The sequence below is a fragment of the Loxodonta africana genome, chromosome 9 (genome assembly GCF_030014295.1).
Source record: "Loxodonta africana isolate mLoxAfr1 chromosome 9, mLoxAfr1.hap2, whole genome shotgun sequence".
Classification (NCBI taxonomy): domain Eukaryota; kingdom Metazoa; phylum Chordata; class Mammalia; order Proboscidea; family Elephantidae; genus Loxodonta; species Loxodonta africana.
The window spans coordinates 118,452,107-118,471,700 of NC_087350.1; the positions used below are offsets into that span (position 1 = coordinate 118,452,107).

General features: G+C 41.2%; 1 protein-coding gene across 2 annotated transcripts in view; it reads left to right on the top strand.

Annotated features, from left to right (window-relative positions):
• The window catches only part of RCL1 (RNA terminal phosphate cyclase like 1), a 179,846-nt gene that overhangs the window by 74,352 nt on the left and 85,900 nt on the right, over positions 1-19,594 (top strand). For both annotated transcript variants that reach the window (XR_002783746.2, XR_002783747.2), the window contains one exon: positions 5,091-5,416. The gene's annotated coding sequence lies outside the window, so the exon portion shown is untranslated. The remainder of the gene's footprint in view (positions 1-5,090; positions 5,417-19,594) is intronic.

Consider the following 19,594-nt stretch of genomic DNA (forward strand, 5'->3'; position numbering starts at 1 on the left):
GCCTCCATAATAATGATAATGGCTAACATTTTCAACAGACTAGGAAGAAAGGCTTGGCGAAGTACTTCTCAAAATTAGCCAATGAAAACCTTATGGATCACAACAGAATATTGTCCAACAGAGTGCTGGAAGATGAGCCCCCTAGGTTGGAAGACACTCAAAATACACAGAGATCTCAACAATGGACTCAAATAGAAGAACGATCACGGAGATGTCGCAGGACCAGGCCACTTTTGTCCTGTTATATATAAGGCCGCCACTAGTTGAGCTGATTTCACAGACGCTAACAGCAACAACATGCAAAGGATTGGAGCTGTGTTTCTCAAAATGTGGGTCACCAGAGCAATGTGGAATAGCTCAGCAGATGGTTAGAAATGGCTGAAAGACATGTCTAAGGGGATGGGACTGAGGCAGAGTCCCTGGGTGCACGGTCTGTCTAGAACCTGTAGGGGATCCAGAAGCCACTGCCTGCCCTGGTGGAGCATAGCAGATGCAGTCGGGTTCCTAATGGTATCTTCTTGTTTTTACCACTTCAGTGCAGGACAGGACATTCAACTGCCAGCATTGTATATTCTGCCCGAGGGTTTTCTCTGCCCACCCCCTCTGTAGGCTGAAGTCCAGGGAAATTAATGTTCTTAGGGAGCAGCCGTCAACCAAAGACTGACAGGAGCCTGTGTAGAATATTAAAAGCCCACCAGGTAGAGTGCCTGTTATTCCACTAATCGAAATACAAGGAGTCCTGCAGAAAAATGGACACAGCGCAATTCACCAAACCAAACCCGTTGCTGCCGAGTTGATTCCTATTCATAGCTACCTAAAGTAGAACTGCCCCATAGGGTTTCCAAGGCTGTAATTCTTTACAGACAGAAGCAGACACCACATCTTTCTCAGGAGGAGCAGCTGGTGGATTTGAACTGCTGACCCTTTGGTTAGTAGCCGTCGCACTTAACCACTACACCACCAGCGTTTCCACAGCGCAATTACTGGTATTAAAATACAAAAGACTAGAGTCCTTAGGATGGCCCTCTACTTAGAAATGTTAAGTAAAGATTAGGAACCAAGCCCTTCCTTGCCTTTCGGCAGCTGCCTCCTAACACAGCTCCTGGCTCCCATCTTGTTTTCCTCCCGGCCACTCAGTACGCTGCAGGGCGGCCTCTGAAGTGGAGATGTGGTCATTGAGCTTTGCCAGGGCAGAGATGTTGTGATTTGCTTTGGAGTCCATTCTGACTCATGCTGACCCCACGAGGTGCCTCTGGGTGGGTTCGAACTGCCACCTTTCCCCGAGTAGTCAGTCAAGTGCTTAACTGTTTACAACACCCAGGGACTCTCCATTGTGTCCTCAGCACCTAGGAGTGCCTGCATGTAGGAAGCACCCACAACCAAAAAACCCAGTGCAGTCGAGTCAATTCCGACTCATAGCGACCCTAGAGGACAGAGTAGAGCTGCCCCATAGAGTTTCCAAGGAGCGCCTGGCGGATTTGAACTGCTGACTCTTTGGTTAGCAGCTGTAGCACTTAACCACTACGCCACCAGGGTTTCCCTACAGGAAGCAAGCACTCAATAAATATTATAGGAAATTCCTATGAACAGATTGTATCCCAAAATTTTGTGTGTAAAGAGGTCCTTTGCAATTTGGAATGCATTTTGGCATCACAATAAGTAGTTTTTAACTTGTCAGAATAAAAACCCGAAAACCAAACCTGTTGCCGTCGAGTCAATTCTGACTCATAGTGACCCTATAGAACAGAGTAGAACTGCCCCGTAAAGTTTCCAAGGAGTGCCTGGTGGATTTGAACTGCTGACATTTTGGTTAGCAGCCTTAGCACTTAACCACTACAACACCAGGGTTTCCAATAGCTTATCAAAAACAAGCTCACCCACTATGAAGCCTAACCCTAGTCCCAGCTTTCCTGGCTCTCTTGAGCAGGTGACCATAGTGTGAAGGAGACCAGAAGAAAAGGAGGAAGCATAGGTCTTAGGAGCCATTTGGAATTGGATAATTTGTCATCATCATCTTCCTACTTCCTTTTGGCATGTGAAAGCTGGACATTGAATGAGGAGGACTGAAGAAAAATTGCTGCCTTTGAATTATGGGGTTGGCAAAGAACAGTGAATAGCCCGTGGACTACCAGAAGAACGAACAAACCTGTCTTGGAAGAACTACAACCAGAGTGCTCCTTACAAGGGAGGATGGTGAGACTTCGTCTTATGTACTTTGGACATGTTATCAGGAGGGACCAGTCCCTGGAGAAGGACATCATGCTTGGTAGAGAGTCAGCGAAAGAGTGGAAGACCCTCAACAAGATGGATTGGCAGTGTCTGCAACCATGGGCTCAAGCATAGCAGTGATTGTGAGGATGGCGCAAGACAAGGCAGTATTTCATTATGTTGTGTATAGGGTCGCTATGAGTTGGAACTGACTACATGGCAGTTAACAACAACACTTCCCTTTTATACTTCTCTGTTACTGTCTTAGGGCTTGGAAACCCTGGTGGTATAGTGGTTTAGAGCTATGGCTGTGAACCAAAAGGTTGGCAGTTCAACTCCACCAGGCGCTCCTTGGAAACCCTATGGGGCAGTTCTTCTCTGTTCTATAGGGTCACTATAAACTGGAATCGACTTGATGGCAACAGTTTTGTTTTTTTGGTTCTCTGCACCTATTCCCCACCTTACTCCTCCCACCCGAACTGGGACCCCCCTCCAGGCTCCTCCTACCTTCCCCGCACTGCCAATCACCATTCCTGTTCTCTGATTGCAGAGAATGTCAGGTGTTAACAGGAACGTGGCCTCATTGAGCAGATTCCCATTCCGGATGGGTGTCTAACAGCTCTTTGACCTTCTAGAGGTATTGATGTTTTCTAAAATCAGTATCCACTACATGAATCTCCAGTGGAGTTTTTCACTGTAACAAGGTGAGATGAAAAAAATGATGGTGAAAGATGTTTTAGGGCAGACACTTCCACCAACCCTACAGCCTCTTTCCAGATTCTCACCTTAATACTAATGATCTAGATTATTCTGGATTTTCATATCCACAGGTTCTTTAGAGACCCCTCCCCACTTTTTCCCCCACAATTATCCTCATAGGCCTGGTTTCGGAGGAGGTCCTTGAGAGAGTGTAGCAATGGGTGGGAAGGTCTCTGAATGGATCCTTCTTCGTGGACTTTGCTGATTTACCCCATCCCTGGTGGCTTTGCCCCAGCAAGCTTGGCCTTTGAGCTGACACGTGGACCAAGTCCAGCACCAAAATGTAGTCAGTACTCAAAGAGCCAGAACTGGAATAATTGGGGGGAATTTCTAACTGAACAGTCTGGGGATTTCCATTCTAACATTTGTATTATCTTTAATTTTCTGTTCTTCAACCGGGACAAAACAAAACAAAAAAAACCCGTCTGACCAGGGGATTTCTGGTTTCGCAGCTGTAGGGAAGAAATGGGATTAGAAAGGATGAAAGTGATACTTGCCGAAGGTCACACAGCTAGTTAGAAGAGAGCACGTCTCCTGGCTCCAGATCCTATTTCTGCTGATAAAGAAGTAGCTGCTTCATATCACTTAAAATATAGGGTTTGCCCTAATCTTCAAGATCAGCTCTTCCCTCTTAAGTGAGAGAAAAATAATAAGATTATATTTGCAGCATTTTTCCATGGGCCCGAGACTTATTTTGGTTAAGAGTTTTCCTTTCCATGAAACACTATTATCAAATAATACACTTTGGGAAATACTGGGATAAGGGAAACAGAACTTTAAAAACCCAATCTGCATTAGGCCAATAATTTCCTTCTGCAATCAAGGACCTCTTAGTGCTGTGTACTCTGCTATAGATGACATTACCAAATGATAGCATTAAGGTATAGTCAGACAATTTGTGTCTTTGGTAAAGCGTTGGTTGAACTCAGGTTATCCATATGATATTCTCTCACTGCAAAAAGATGTCATCTAAGTGGCATCGCTGCTTTTTAAAACTTGAAAAAAGGTCTTTTGCAACAGATTTGCCCAATGCAGTATGGCATTGCCCTTTCTTCACCATGGGAATGTTGAGAAAGTCAGGTGAGTTATTGTATGTGAAAGTGCTTGATAAATGGTAAAGAACTACCCAGTAATAGTGAGCAGGGTCCTCCCACTGCCCGCCAGGGTGGAACCAGGGAGAACAGCGAACATCTAGTCCTCTGAGTTTCCAGCAGCCTCCTCACCTTCCTTGTCTGACTTCTCTTAACCCCTCTCCTTTAAACTGGTGCTACTCATTTGGCTGTATGGAACTGCCTCAGCCCATCCAGTACAAGGTGCCTCCCAAATCCTGCCAAAAGAACCTGTCCTTTTATTCTCTGGGGACCAAAGGGCATAGATTCCAAATCTGAACGGTGAAAGAGGGCTGAATCCAAACACACAGAGTAGCTCTCAGTCACTCGGCAATGGTCTGTTTCTTCCTTCTCTCCCACTCTTGTTCTTGCATGTAGAGAACACATTAACTTCACAGCTTGAATCAAGTTGGGTGTAGAGAAGATGCTTAAATAATCGCTATTTTAAGCCAAATTTTAGTTTAAAACTCGAGGGAAGGAAATATGTGTAGATAAAATATCGCTATTGCAAAAGAGGTTGTGGAACATGGCATTTCATGATGTAATTCTGGAAGCCATTCACACCTTCATCCTCTTCCTTCCCTAGCAGTTCTGCAAAGTGTTTCTTTTGGCTTATTTCTCATAAAAATGTAAAAGAAAAAGAAGCCCTGCCCATTATTAAGAGCACTGGTCAATACAAGCTACTGTGGTTGATATGACTTGGCATGGGGAAAATGGATCTCTGACAAGAATGGAGGAAGGGAATTTCCAAATGTCACATTCCAGTGGGAGAACGACTAGCCAGGAGTCATGAGTGACTGACTCCCCAGTGGGAAGAAAACCATTGATATTAATGACCACAAAAAGAAAAACGTCAAACTTTCCGGTTGTACAGTGGTGATGGGTGCACAAAACGGTGAGCCTAATTAATGTCACTGAATTGTACACATAAAAATGGTTGCAATGGCAAATGTTTTCTCGATGAATATTTTACCACAATAAAAATTTTTAAAAGTCCCGTTATTATTATTTTAGATTGCTCTCCATCTCTGGGAAATCACTCTTATCAGCATTAATGGCAGTTTCCAAGGAAAAAAGGAGAAAGAAAAAAGATGCCACGTTGGAAGATGTCACCACGTCATTCTTTAAGCAGCCAGTTGGGGAGCAACTACATTTCCTTGGCAGGAGACTTTGGAAACCTCCTGTGCGTCTCCACACCCAGCTGTCCTGTGAACTAGACTGAAAAGTCCACCGCCGCTCAGTAGTTCGCTCCCACAGGTGCCAGAAAAAATTGCTGAATCCAGAAATCAGCAAACCTCATGGGAGATTCTGACTGAACTCCAAACCCCGAGGCAAAGCAGGTAAGCATTGGAGTCACAAGCTATTTATTTTCTTATTCTTCTCCGCATGTCTCCGAACATGAATTAGTAGCGTAATTGGATTATTTAGCCAATGACTATGATGTACACCTCTTGGAAAAAGTAATCTATTAATGTATTAAAAGCCAGTTGCTGTCAAGTCACTTCCAACTCATGGCGATCCCATTGTGTGTTAAGAGTAGAACTGGGCTCCATAGGGTTTTCACTGCCAGATTTTTCAAAAGTAGATCTCCAGGGCTTGGTGGACATCGACTCCAACTTTTCAGTTAGCAGCTAAGCGGAGCACGTTAACCTTTTGTACCACCCAGAGACTCCATTAATATAGGACACTATTGTGGTGCAAAGGAACCCTGGTGGCTGCAGAGTTAAGTACTCGGCTGGTAACACAAAGATTGATGGTTCTAACTCACCAGCGGCTCTGCAGAAGACCTGGTGGTCTGCTCCCATACAAATTAAAGCCAAACCCATATAGGTCTGTCCAATCTTTGGCTGAAGGGCAAACCTCAGGAGTGACTTCATTACTGAGCGAAAGGTGTCCGAGGGCCATGTTTTCAGGGTTTCTCCAGTCTCTGTCAGGCCAGCAAGTCTGGTCTTTCTTTTTGAGTTAGAATTTTGTTCCACATTTTTCTCCAGCTCTGTCCGGGACCCTCTATTGTGATCCCTGTCAGAGCAGTCAGTGGTGATAGCCGGGCGCCAGCTAGTTGTACTGGACTCAGCCTGGTGGAGGCTGTGGTAGATGTGGTCCATTAGTCCTTTGGGCTAATCTTTCCCTTATATCTTTAGTTTTCTTCATTCTTCCTTGCTCCTGAAGGGATGAGACCAGTGGAATATCCTAGATGGCTGCTCACAGGCTTTTAAGACCCCAGACACAACTCACCAACGTAGAATGTAGAACATTTGCTTTATAAACTATGTTACGCCAGCTGAGCTAGATGTTCCCCGAGACCATGGTCCCCACAGCTCTCAGCCCGGCAATAAGACCCCTCAGGGAGTTTGGATGTGTCTATGGAGCTTCTGTGACCTTGTCTTGGACACGTTGTGCTGGCTTCCCCAGTGTTGTCTACTGTCTTACCCTTTGCTGAAGTTACCACTTATCTATTGCCTATTTAAGGGTCTTCCATCCCCACCCCTCCCCTCCTTCATAACCATCAAAGATTGTTTCTTTTTGTGTGTAAACCTCATGAGTTTTTACAGTAATCGTCTCATACAATATTTGTCCTTTTGTGAATGACTTATTTCACTCCGCATGATGTCCTCCAAATTAATCCATGTTACGAGATGCTTCACAGATTCACTGTTGTTCTTTATTGTTCCATAATGCCCCATTGTGTGTATGTACCACAGTTTGATTATCCATTCATCCGTTGATGAGCATCTAGGTTGTTTCCATCTTTTTGCTATTGTGAACAATGCTGCAATGAACATGGGTGTGCGTATGTTTATTCATGTGATGACTCTTATTTCTTTAGGATATATTCCTAGCAGTGGGATTGCTGGATCATATGGTATTTCTATTTCTAGCTTTCTAAGGAAGTGCCATATCATTTTCCAAAATGGTTGTATCATTTTGCATTCCCACCAGCAGTGCAGAAGAGTTTTGATTTCCCCGCAGTCTCTCCAACATTTGCTATTTCCTGTTTTTTTGATTCATGCCAGTAATGCCGGGGGTGAGATGGTATCTCATTGTGGTTCTGGTTTGCATTTCTCTAATGGCTAGTGATCACCAGCATTTCCTCATGTGTCTGTTGCCGCTTGAATGTCTTCTTTGGTGAAGTGTCTGTTCATTTCCCTTGCCCATTTTTTAGTTGGATTATTTGTCTTTTTGTTGTAGAGGTGTTGGATTTTCTTGTAGATTTTAGAGATTAGATCTTTGTCTGATTTGTAATAGCCAAAAAAATTTTTTTCCCAATCTCTAGGTTCTCTTTCTACTTTTTTGGTGAAGTCTTTTGATGAACATAAGTGTTTAATTTTTAGAAGATTCCAGTTATCTAGCTTATCTTCTGGAGTTTGTGTGTTGTTGGTTGAGGTTTATATCCTGTTAATGCCATGTATTAGGGCCTCTAAAATTGATCCTATTTTTTCTTCTATGAACTTCATGGTTTTCGCTTTGTATTTAGGTCTTTGATCCACTTTGAATGAGTTTTTGTATATGGCGTGAGGTATGGGTTCTGTTTCTTTTTTTTGTGGACGGACATCCAGTTTTGCCAGCACCATTTGTTAAAAAGACTGTCTTTTCCCCATGTAATGGACTTTGAGCCCTTGTCGAAGATCAGGTGACCATAGGTGAATGGATTTACATCTGGGTTCTCAATTCGGTTCCATTGGTCGAGGTGTCTGTCATTGTACCAGTATCTGGCTGTTCTGACTCCTGTAGCTGTATAGTAGGTTCTGAGGTCAGGTAGTGAGAGTCCTCCTACTTTATTCTTCTTTTTCAATAGTGCTTTACTTATCCAGGGCTTCTTCCTGTTTTGTGTAAAGCTAATGATAAGTTTTTCCATCTCTTTAAAGAATGTTGCTGGTATTTGGATGGGGATTGCATTGTATTTGTAAATCACTTTGGGTAGAATTGTCATTTTCATGATGTTGAGTGTACCTGTCCATGAACATGGTATGTTTTTCCATTTATGTAGATCTCTTTTGGTTTCTTGCAGTAGTGCTTTGTAGTTTTCTTTGTATAGGTCCTTTACATCCCTGGTTAGATTTCTTTCTAAGTTTTTTTTTTTTTTTTTAGGGCTATTATAAATGGTATTGTTTTCCTGATTTTCTTTTCATCATTCTCTTATTGGTGTATGGAAATCCAGCTGATTTTTGTATGTTTATCTTGTATCGGGCTACTCTGCTGAACCTTTCTGTTAGTTCCAGTAGTTTTCTTGTGGAGTCTTTCAGGTTTTCTATGTATTGTATCATATCATCCACAGATAGGGAGAGTTTAACTTCATTACCAACTTGGATGCCCTTTATTTCTTTTTCTCGCCTTATTGCTCTAGGACTTCCGGCACAATGTTAAATAGGAGTGGTGATAAAGGGCATCCTTGTCTTGTTCCTGTTCTCAAGGGAAATGTTTTCAGCCTCTCTCCATTAAGAATAATGTTGGCTGTTAGTTTTGCATAGATGCCCTTTATTATGTTGAGAAATTTCCCTTCTATACCTATTTTTTTTAATAATTTTTATTGAGCTTTAAGTGAGCGTTTACACATCAAGTCAGTCTGTCACATATAAGCTTATATACACCTTACTCCATACTCCCATTTACTATCCCCCTAATGAGTCAGCCCTTCCAGTCTCTCCTTTCGTGACAATTTTGCCAGTTTCTAACCCTCTCTACCCTCCTATCTCCCCTCCAGACAAGAGATGCCAACACAGTCTCAAGTGTCCACCTGATACAAGTAGCTCACTCTTCATCAGCATCTCTCTCCAACCCATTGTCCAGTCCCTTCCATCTCTGATGAGTTGTCTTCAGGAATGGTTCCTGTCCTGGGCCAACAGAAGGTTTGGGGACCATGACCGCCAGGATTCCTCTAGTCTCAGTCAGACCATTAAGTCTGGTCTTTTAATGAGAATTTGGAGTCTGCATCCCACTATTCTCCTGCTCCCTCAGGGGTTCTCTGTTGTGCTCCCTGTCAGGGCAGTCATCGGTTGTGGCTGGGCACCATCTAGTTCTTCTGGTCTCAGGATGATGTAAGTCTCTGGTTCATGTGGCCCTTTCTGTCTCTTGGGCTCATAGTTATCGTGTGACCTCGGTGTTCTTCATTCTCCTTTGATCCAGGTGGGATGAGACCAATTGATGCATCTTAGATGGCCACTTGTTAGCATTTAAGACCCCAGACACCACATTTCAAAGTGGGATGCAGAATGTTTTCATAATAGTATTATTTTGGCAATTGACTTAGAAGTCCCCTTAGGCCATAGTCCCCAAACCCCCCCACCTTGCTCCACTTACCTGTGAAGCATTCAGTTTATCCCGGAAACTTCTTTGCTTTTGGTCCAGTCCAGGTGAGCTGACCTTCCGTGTATTGAGTATTGACCTTCCGTTCACCTAAAGTAGTTCTTATCTATTAACTAATCTGTAAATAACCCTCTCCCACCCTTCCTCCCTCCCCCCTTCGTAACCACAAAAGTATGTGTTCTCAGTTTATACTGTTTCTCAAGATCTTATGGTCTTATACAATATTTGTCCTTTTGCCTCTGACTAATTTCACTCAGCATAATGCCTTCCAGGTTCCTCCATGTTATGAAATGTTTCACAGATTCGTCACTGTTCTTTATCGATGCGTAGTATTCCATTGTGTGAATATACCACAATTTATTTAACCATTCATCCGTAGATGGACACCTTGGTTGCTTCCAGCTTTTTGCTATTGGAAACAGAGCTGCAATAAACATGGGTGTGCATATATCTGTTCATGTGAAGACCCTTATTTCTCTAGGATATATTCCGAGGAGTGGGATTTCTGTGTTGTATGGTAGTTCTATTTCTAAGTTTTTAAGAAAACGCCAGATAGGTTTCCAAAGTGGTTGTACCATTTTACATTCCCACCAGCAGTGTATAAGAGTTCCAATCTCTCCGCAGCCTCTCCAACATTTATTATTTTGTGTTTTTTGGATTAATGCCAGCCTTGTTGGAGTGAGATGGAATCTCATCGTAGTTTTAATTTACATTTCTCTAATGGCTAATGATCGAGAGCATTTTCTCATGTATCTGTTAGCTGCCTGAATATCTTCTTTAGTGAAGTGCGTGTTCATATCCTTTGCCCACTTCTTGACTGGGTTGTTTGTCTTTTTGTGGTTGAGTTTTAACAGAATCATATAGATTTTAGAGATCAGGCACTGGTCGGAGATGTCATAGCTGAAAATTCTTTCCCAGTCTGTAGGTGGTCTTTTTACTCTTTTGGTGAAGTCTTTAGATGAGCATAGGTGTTTGATTTTTAGGAGCTCCCAGTTATCTGGTTTCTCTTCGTCATTTTTGGTAATATTTTGTATTCTGTTTATGCCTTGTATTAGGGCTACTAGGGTTGTCCCTATTTTTTCTTCCATGATCTTTATCGTTTTAGTCTTTATGTTTAGGTCTTTGATCCACTTGGAGTTAGTTTTTGTGCATGGTGTGAGGTATGGGTCCTGTTTCATTTTTTTGCAAATGGATATCCAGTTATGCCAGCACCATTTGTTAAAAAGACTACCTTTTCCCCAATTAACTGACACTGGGCCTTTGTCACATATCAGCTGCTCATATGTGGATGGATTTATATCTGGGTTCTCAATTCTGTTCCATTGGTCTATGTGTCTGTTGTTGTACCAGTACCAGGCTGTTTTGACTACTGTGGCTGTATAATAGGTTCTAAAATCAGGTAGAGTGAGGCCTCCCACTTTCTTCTTCTTTTTCAGGAATGCTTTACTTACCCGAGGCTTCTTTCCCTTCCATATGAAGTTGGTGATTTGTTTCTCCATCACATTAAAAAATGTTATTGGAATTTGGATCGGAAGTGCATTGTATGTATAGATGGGTTTTGGTAGAATAGACATTTTTACTATATTAAGTCTTCCTATCCATGAGCAAGGTATGTTTTTCCACTTAAGTAGGTCCTTTTTAGTTTCTTGTAGTAGTACTTTGTAGTTTTCTTTGTATAGGTCTTTTACATCTTTGGTAAGATTTATTCCTAAGTATTTTATCTTCTTGGGGGCTACTGTGAATGTATACCTATTTTTTTGAGAGTTTTTTTTTTTTTTTAATCAGGAATGGGTGTTGGACTTTGTTGAATGCTTTTTCCGCGTCAGTTGAAATGATAGTGTGATTCTTTTATTTCCTTTTACTTATGTGGTGGATTACGTTGATTGATTTTCTAATGTTCAGCCATCCTTGCATACCTGGGATGAATCCTTCTTGATTATGGTGTATTATTTTTTTGATATGGTACTGAATTCTATTGGCTAGAATTTTGTTGAGAATTTTTACATCTATATTCATAAGAAATATTGTTCTGTAACTTTCTTTTTTGTGGTATCTTTGCCTGGTTTTGGTATCCGGGTTATGCTGTCTTCATAGAATTAATTTGGAAGTATCACTTCCTTTTCTGTGTTCTGAAACAGTTTGAGTAGTAGTGGTGTAAGCTCTTCTCTGAATGTTTGGTAGAATTCTCCAGTGAAGCTATCTGGCCCCAGGCTTTTTTTTGTTGGGAGTTTTTAAATTACCTTTTTCAATCTGTTCTCTTGTTATGGGTTTGTTCAGATTTTCAGCATCATTTTTTGTTAGTTTGAGTAGGTAGTGTGTTTCCAGAGCTTTGTCCATTTCCTCTAGGTGTTAAATTTGTTGGAGTATATTTTTCATAATACTCTGTTATGATCTTTTTTATTTCAGTTGGGTCTGTTGTAAAGTCCCCCATTTCATTTCTTATTTGGGTTATTTGTGTTCTCTCCTGTTTTTCTTTTATTTGGGCAATGGTTTGTTGATTTTGTTAATCGTTTCAAAGAACCAACTTTTGGTTTTGTTGGTTTTTTCTATTGTTTTTCTATTTTCTATTTCATTTATTTCTGCTCTGATCTTTGTTATTTCCTTTCTTCTGGTGGCTGTGGGCTTCTTTTGCTGTTCTCTTTCTATTTGTTCATGTTGTGTAGCTAATGTTTTGATTTTGTCCCTTTCTTCTTTTTCAATGTGTGCATCTATTGCTATAAATTGACCTCTGAGCACTGCCTTTGTTGTGTCCCAAAGGTTTTGGTATGATGTGTTTTCATTCTTATTTGATTCTAGGAATTTTTTTTATTCCATCTCTGATTTCTTCTATTACCCAGTGGTTTTTAAGCAGGGTGTTATTCAGTTTCCATGTAATTGATTTTTTTCCTTTGCACTTCCGGTTTTTAATTTCTACTTTGATGGCATTGTGGTCAGAGTAGATACTTCTTATTATTTCAGTGCTTTGGATTTTGTTGAGGGTTGCTCTAAGATGTGGTCTATTCTGGAGAATGTTCCATGTGTGCTGGAAAAGAATGTGTGCTTTGCAACTCTTGGGTAGAGTATTCTATATATGTCGATGAGGTCAAGTTGGCTGATTGTGCCTTTTAGCTCTTCTGTATCTGTGTTGAGTTTCTTCCTAGATGTTCTGTCCTTTACGGAGAGTGGTGTGTTAAAGGCTCCTACTACTATTGTGGAGCTGTCAATTTATCTTTTCAGTGCTGTTAGAGTTTGTTTTATGTATCTTGGAGCCCTGTCATTGGGTGCGTAGGCATTTATTATGGTTAAGTCTTCATGGTGGATCATGCCTTTAATCATTGTATAGTGCCCTTCTTGTATTTTATGGTGGATTTTGTTTTGAAGTCTATTTTATCTGAGATTAGTAATGCCACTTCGGCTCTTTTTTGCTGGCAGTTTGCTTGATATATTTTTTCCATCCTTTGATTTTTAATAAATTTATGTCTTTGTTTCTAAGGTGTGTCTCTTGTAGACAGCATATTGATGGATCCTGTTTTTTATCCATTCTGTCACTCCGCATCTCTTTATGGGTGCATTTAGGCCATTTATATTCAGTGTAATTATTGATAGGTATGAGTTTATTGCTGTCATTTTGTAGTGCTTTTTTTTGTGATGCTAACATTTCTTTGTTCCTCTTACTTTCTTGTGCTGAATTCCTTTTGTTTATGGATTCTTTTTCATTTCTTTGTTTTTGTAGATTTCATTTTTATTGAGACTTTATGATTTTCTTCTTTATTTTGATGAGTACGTTTGTTAACTTTCTTTGTGGTTACTTTGAAATTTACCCTTATCTTTCTAGGTTTGAACCAGTCTATTATTACTTGGTATCGCCTTGCCTTCCTTTCCGTTAGAAAGTTCAATACCTGTACAGTTTATTCCCTCTTTTATTGTTCTGACGTTGTTGTCATTTACAGATTAACCTCTCTGGTTCCCTGTTGTATTTCTTTTGGTTTCAGACAGTCCTTGAGAGTTAATTTCCTAGGCTGGTATCTGGCTGGTACAATATTGTGTCATAGATTCAGGCTATATGGTCTGATGTTGTTTGTTCTCAGACCGAAGGACTACCTTTAAAATTCTTGTAAGTTTGTTTTGGTTTTTACATATTCCCTTAATTTCTGTTTATCTGGAAATGTCCTAATTTCACCATCATATTTGAACAAAAGTTTTGCAGGATATATTATTCTTGGTTGGCAATTTTTTTCTTTCAAGGTTTTGTATATGTCATCCATTGTCTTCTTGCCTGCATGGTTCTGCCAAGTAATCAGAGTTTAGTCTTATTGTTTCTCCTCTGTATGTGACTTTTTTTTTTTTTTTCTAAAAAACAGAGAAACTTCTTTTAATTTCAGACATGGGAATAGAGAAATCAACATGTGGAGGCACCCCCAAGGGTAAGCTGGGCCCTAGGTAGGTATTACCCTATCTTTGATTCTCCAAATTCTCCTCTAATGTCTCTCCAATTTTTTTTTTTTAATTTGTATTGTTCTTTAAGTGAAAGTTTACAAATCAAGTCAGTCTCTTATACAAAAATTTATTCCATATGTGACTTTTTGTTTTTCTTGAGCTACTCTCAGGATTTTTTCATTGTCTTTGGTTTTAGCTAGTTTGCTTATGATTTGCCTTGGTGATTTTCTTTTGGGGTCTATCCTATATGGGTTTCATTGAGCTTCTTGGATGTTCAGCTTTTTATCTTTCATGATATCAGGGAAGTTTTCTGTCAGCAATTCTTCAATGATTCTCTGTGTTTTCTGTTTTTTTTTTTTTTCTCCCTGTTCTGGAACTCCAATCACTCACAGATTTTTGCTTTTGATTGTATCCCACATAATTCTCAGGGTTTCCTCATTTTTCTTTGTTCTTTTTTCTGATTTTTCCTCAAACAGTGTTGTGTCCAAGTGTTTGTCTTCAATTTTGCTGATCCTGTCTTCCATCATTTGAAACTTGCTCCTCAGCCCTCCTATGACACTGTCCATTTCTCAAATCTTGTTTTTTATCTTTTGGATTTCTAATTGTTGTTTTTGTATGATTTCTAGTTGTGAGTTTATTTTGGCATTTTGTTCCTATGCTATTTTCCTAAATTCTTCCATTTTTTAGTCTGTATTTTCCATGAATTTGTCTGTCTTTTCCATGAATTTGCCTGTTTTTTCCTCATTTCTGTCCACATTTTGCTTCAGCTCTTGGATAACTCTGAATATTAGACATTTGAATTCCCTGTCTGGTAGTTCTAGTGCCTTTTCTTCTACTGGAAAGTCATCTGGTGCTTTATTTTGGACACCTATTGGAACCAATCTGTCCTGTTTTTTTTTTTATATGTTTTGATATTGTCTGCTGTCTTTGGGACATTCAGTAGTTATTTTTATTTATTGGTTACAGATCTGTTTGTTTCATCCTGCTTTTTTGTTTTATTTGGTTATGTCTGAGCAGGTGGGCCGTGCGTTCTTTGTTGTTTGCTTGTCTGTGGTCATGATACTTTTCACCTCCTTGTGCAATGGGTAGGTCCAGTCACTCAGCTATTGTGTAGCAGGGCAGGTACAGCTGAAGGGGAGGGGCTGAGATGGGTTGTTTGTGGCATATACTAGGGCCAACAGGGCGGGCCCGGAAGCAGTGCTGGGCAGGTTCTGGTAGGCCATACCTGTGCTGCTCAGGGGTGCAATGTTCCGTGCATGGTGCAGGAAGGAGGGGGGAGGTTGTGATGTGTGAAGCTAATGTGGGTATGGGAAAGAGGACAGTGTGGAGAGAGAAACAGGAGCCAAAAACAAACAAATAAAGAGTGCTAAGGGAGTTTGCTGTTGGAGTGGAGAGATGGGAAACCAAGAAATGGAGAAAAACAAAAAGATGAAAAAAGGGAAAAAGAAAAAAAATTACTAGATAAAAATTTGAAAAGAAAATCCCCCAGGGGTCCCACAGGTTTGGCTGCAAAGACCAGAGAATGGCTCCCAAGCTGCATAGCATAGCCTGACTAGAGGGGGTTTAGATGTCACACAGTGCCAGGTATTCAGGAGAAAGGAAAAGAAGCAAGTACAGAAAGATGAGAACAGAGATACGAAGAAAGACAGAAAGGAAAAAAGAGACAGAGGGGGAAAAAAAGAAAAAAGAAGTGCCCTCAGGAATCCCACCAGTTGTGGAAGTAGCTCCTAAGCCGCGCAGTCCAGCTAGAAGAGGCGTCCAAGCCGCGAAAAGAAAAAGAAAGCAAACAAACAAAATAGAACAAAGCAAAGAAAAAAAAAAAAGAAAAGCCCTGGGGTTCCCACCAACATGGTGTCTTGGGCCGGAGGAGTGGTTCCCCCATCCAGCGGCACTTCACAGCCTTTCAAGAAGAAGCAAAGATGGCACATGGAGCCAGGCATTTGAGAGATAGTGGGGAGAGGTGGTGGGAGGCACGGAAGAAACCAAAAGAAACAGGAATAGACAAATGGCATTCAGGTGGCCAGCTAGTGTGGGTGGGGTGAATCCAAGTGGCCCGGGGTGGAAGCAGTTGCCTCTGGGCCAAGAAACTGTGGCTGGTGGGAAGCAGAGGAGACTGAGGGACTGAGGAAGAAGGGTGGGTGTTAAGAAAACATGTATTGCTAGTTACCAGGTGCTCTGTCTCTTGCTGGGAGCTCTGTGAAGTTACTTTCCCATAATTCCTGTCTGCCAGTCTCTGATGTGGGCAGGGCCAATCCGAGCAGTATGGTCGCTGCACTTCCTGGCCGGCAGAACCACTGCTGCCGTCCAGGAAGCTTGGAGGTAAAGCAGTGGGGAGAGGATGGGTGGCGGGAGAACATGTACCGCTGGTTCTGGGTGCTCTGTCTCCTCCTGGGAGCTCCATGAAGCTGCCTTCCCATGCTCCCTGTACACTGATCTCCCACAGGAGTCCAAGATGGCAGATCTGTGCTACGATAGCTGATAGGGAACCTCCACACGTATCTTTCCTCGTTCTCTGTCTCTGTACTTTCTTATTCCATTTGGTGCTTGGCTGAGTTCGTTAGCTCTTCTTTTGACACTTTGGTTTCCAGGAGCATTGTTTGTCTCTGTTTTATTTAGTTTTTCAGGTCTTTGCTTTGGAGGGAAGGTGTGGTGCTTCTGTCTACGGCACCATGTTGGCCGGAACCCTCAATGGGATTTATTTCATTTAAAAATTATATTTATTGTATTTTTTCATTAAAAGTAATATATGCTCATTGTGGGGCATTAGAAAAACACAAGGGAAAAAAATAAGGCCACTTATAGTCCTTAGAGATAATTCCTATCGATATTTTGCTGTGAACATTTGCCTCGCCATCATATTTTTCATCTTTTTATTGTTTTTGAAATTATAAAAGAAATATATGCTTATTATAAAAAATGAGACAATTCAAGAATAGAAAACAAAATGTGGAAGCCATGTTATGGCATTTGTTACAGCAGCGTTGGCAGGGACTCTGTGAGCCCTGGTGCCCTGACAGTGCCTGAGGTGCTAAGTTTCAGGTTAGTTAGCAAAGGGGCCCCTGAAAGAGTTGCCTGAATTAACCACTGTAACACTTGGAGGCTCAAGCAACCTTACTTTGGGCCCATTCCCTCTCAAGGGAGTTCAGCAGCTCATGTGGATGATTGTGAACACCTTGGCAGGTTCCAGGAAATCATTTTGAAGAGCACGTTCTGCAAGATTGGACTTCCCGTGGTCAAGCAGGTGGAAGGCTTGGAGATGATGAACTTTGGGTGTTAATGTTATTATTTTTGCTCTAAAGACTAGTGAAGCTCAAACTATTTTTAAGTCTCAACACCAAAAGACTCAACAACAACAAAAAAAAAGGGCTGATTTTTTTTATAAAGAAAATTGCAGGTTAAATATTCTTTTAAGGTCAGATACAATATCCTGTATTTTTTGTTTTGTTTTGTCTTTAGAAGTACCCATAAAACCTACAACAGTGCTAGTGCATAGTAGGTGCTCAAAGAAAAGTAATTTATTGCAAAATTTGTTGCCGAGTCTACTCTCTTGTAGTTTAAAAGCAGTATTAGAAAGCTTATTTGTGGACTGTGGTTTCTTGCAAACCATCAAATTCTTCTCTGCTGTGGCTTGTACCAATAGGAAGACTGAAGAAATATCTTTTCAGCCATAACTGGAATATGAGCACCAGATTCATTAACACTGAAATCAGCTATGGCCAAGGCTGAATGACAACAGGAGAAATCGGAGCATTCTCTTAGAGAACCATGGTCAAACTTACCCCTTTGAATTTCTTTTTAATCAGAGGAATGATTACAAGTATAGCAATACAGTAGGCTGGTTTTCTAAAAAACGTGTCTACCTGCTTTGAAGATGCTTCCCAAGTGAGTTAAATTCCTTATTTCTGGGAATAAACTGCCTGCAATAGGCATTCATACTTTTTTATGCAGATCAGATATGAAATATTTGAAAAATTCACTGTTGTTGTTGTTGTTAGATGCCATCGAGTTGGTTCCGACTCACAGCAACCATATGTACCAACAGAATAAAACTGCTCGGTCCCGTGCCATCCTCACAATCATTGTTACGCTTGAGGCCATTGTTGCAGCCACTATGTCAATCCACCTCATTGAGGGTCTTCCCCTTTTTCGCTGACCCTCTACTTTACCAAGCATGATGGCCTTCTCTAGGGACTGGTCCCTCCACTGTTGCTGTTGTTAGGTTCCGTCGAATAAGCTCCAACTCATAGGGACCCTATGCACAACAAAATGAAACACTGGCCGGTCCTGCGCCATCCTTACAATTGTTGTTATGCTTGAGCCCATTGTTGCAGCCACTGTGTCAATCCACCTCTTTGAGGGTTTTCCTCTTTCCGCTGACTCTGTATTTACCAAGCATGATGTCCTTCTCCAGGGACTGATCCATCCTGACGACATGTCCAAAGTATGTAAGATACAGTCTCGCCATTCGTGCTTCTAAGGAGTATTCTAGTTGTTCTTCTTCCAAGACAGATTTGTTCATTCTTTTGGCAGTCCATGGATTATTCAGTATTGTCTTCCAGCCCCACAATTCAAAGGCATCAATTCTTCTGTCCTCCTTATTCATTGTCAAGCTTTTGCATGCATATGATGTGATTGAAAATACCTTGGCTTGGGCCAGGCGCACCTTAGTTTCCAAGGTGACATCTTTGCTCTTCAGCACTTCAAAGAGGTCCTTTGCGGCAGATTTACCCAATGCAATGCATCTTTTGATTTCTTGACTGCTGCTTCCATGGGCATTGATTGTGGATCCAAGAAAATGAAATCCTTGACAACGTCAATCTTTTCTCCGTTTATCATGATGTTGCTCATTGGTCCAGTTGTGAGGATTTTTGTTTTCTTTATGTTGAGGTGTAATCCATACTGAAGGCTGTGGTCTTTGATCTTCCTTAGTAAGTGCTTCAAGTCCTCTTCACTTTCGGCAAGCAAGGTTGTGTCATCTACATAACACAGGTTGTTAATGAGTCTTCCTCGGATCCTGATACCCCATTCTTCTTCAGATAGTCCATCTTCTCAGATTATTTGCTCAGCATACAGGTCCCTCCACTAAGTAGATAAAAAATTCACTAAGTAGACAAAACTCTTCCCTTCCATTCAACTTCAGTACCTCCATGAGTTTTTAGGAGTTTGCTGTGGTCACTTACTATGTGAAAGACAAGAACTTCCATTGTTTTCTGAGAGTTTGAGACTGTGTTGATACTGGAACGGGCAAAGGTAGAAATGACATCAACAGATTTCCATCTCTCTTGAGAAGCCAGTGAGTAACTGGGGTGTGTCTGTTTCAATGGATTTTTGGTCTAAGAGCCCTGAGCATTGTCCTCTTTGAGATTTTTCTTCCAAATACAACTTGAGTTATTGCTTAGATGTTTTTTCCAGAATAAATTACAAAATCTAGCATATGAAATAAAAACTCTCTAGTCAATGACTTTGACTTGTAATCCAGCAGCTAAATTGGGGATTAAGTAATTAACTTTCCTTCTCCTTTGCTGTGCCCACACGCCGGCCACCCTCACCTCACCTCTTGCCTCCCTCTCTGTGATTTTAGGCTAGAGGGGGAGGAGAGAAGGAGAAGAAGCTGGAATATGTTCTTTCTATTCTGTTCCTTGTCCTTCAAACATAATTTCCCAATGGGTATTATTTGCTGAGTGCCTACTGTAAACCAGGCATTGTACTAAGTGCTTTACGAACAGCATTTTGTTTAGTCCATACAGCAACCCTGTGAGGGAGCTGCTATTATTATCCCCATTTTCCTGATGAGAACA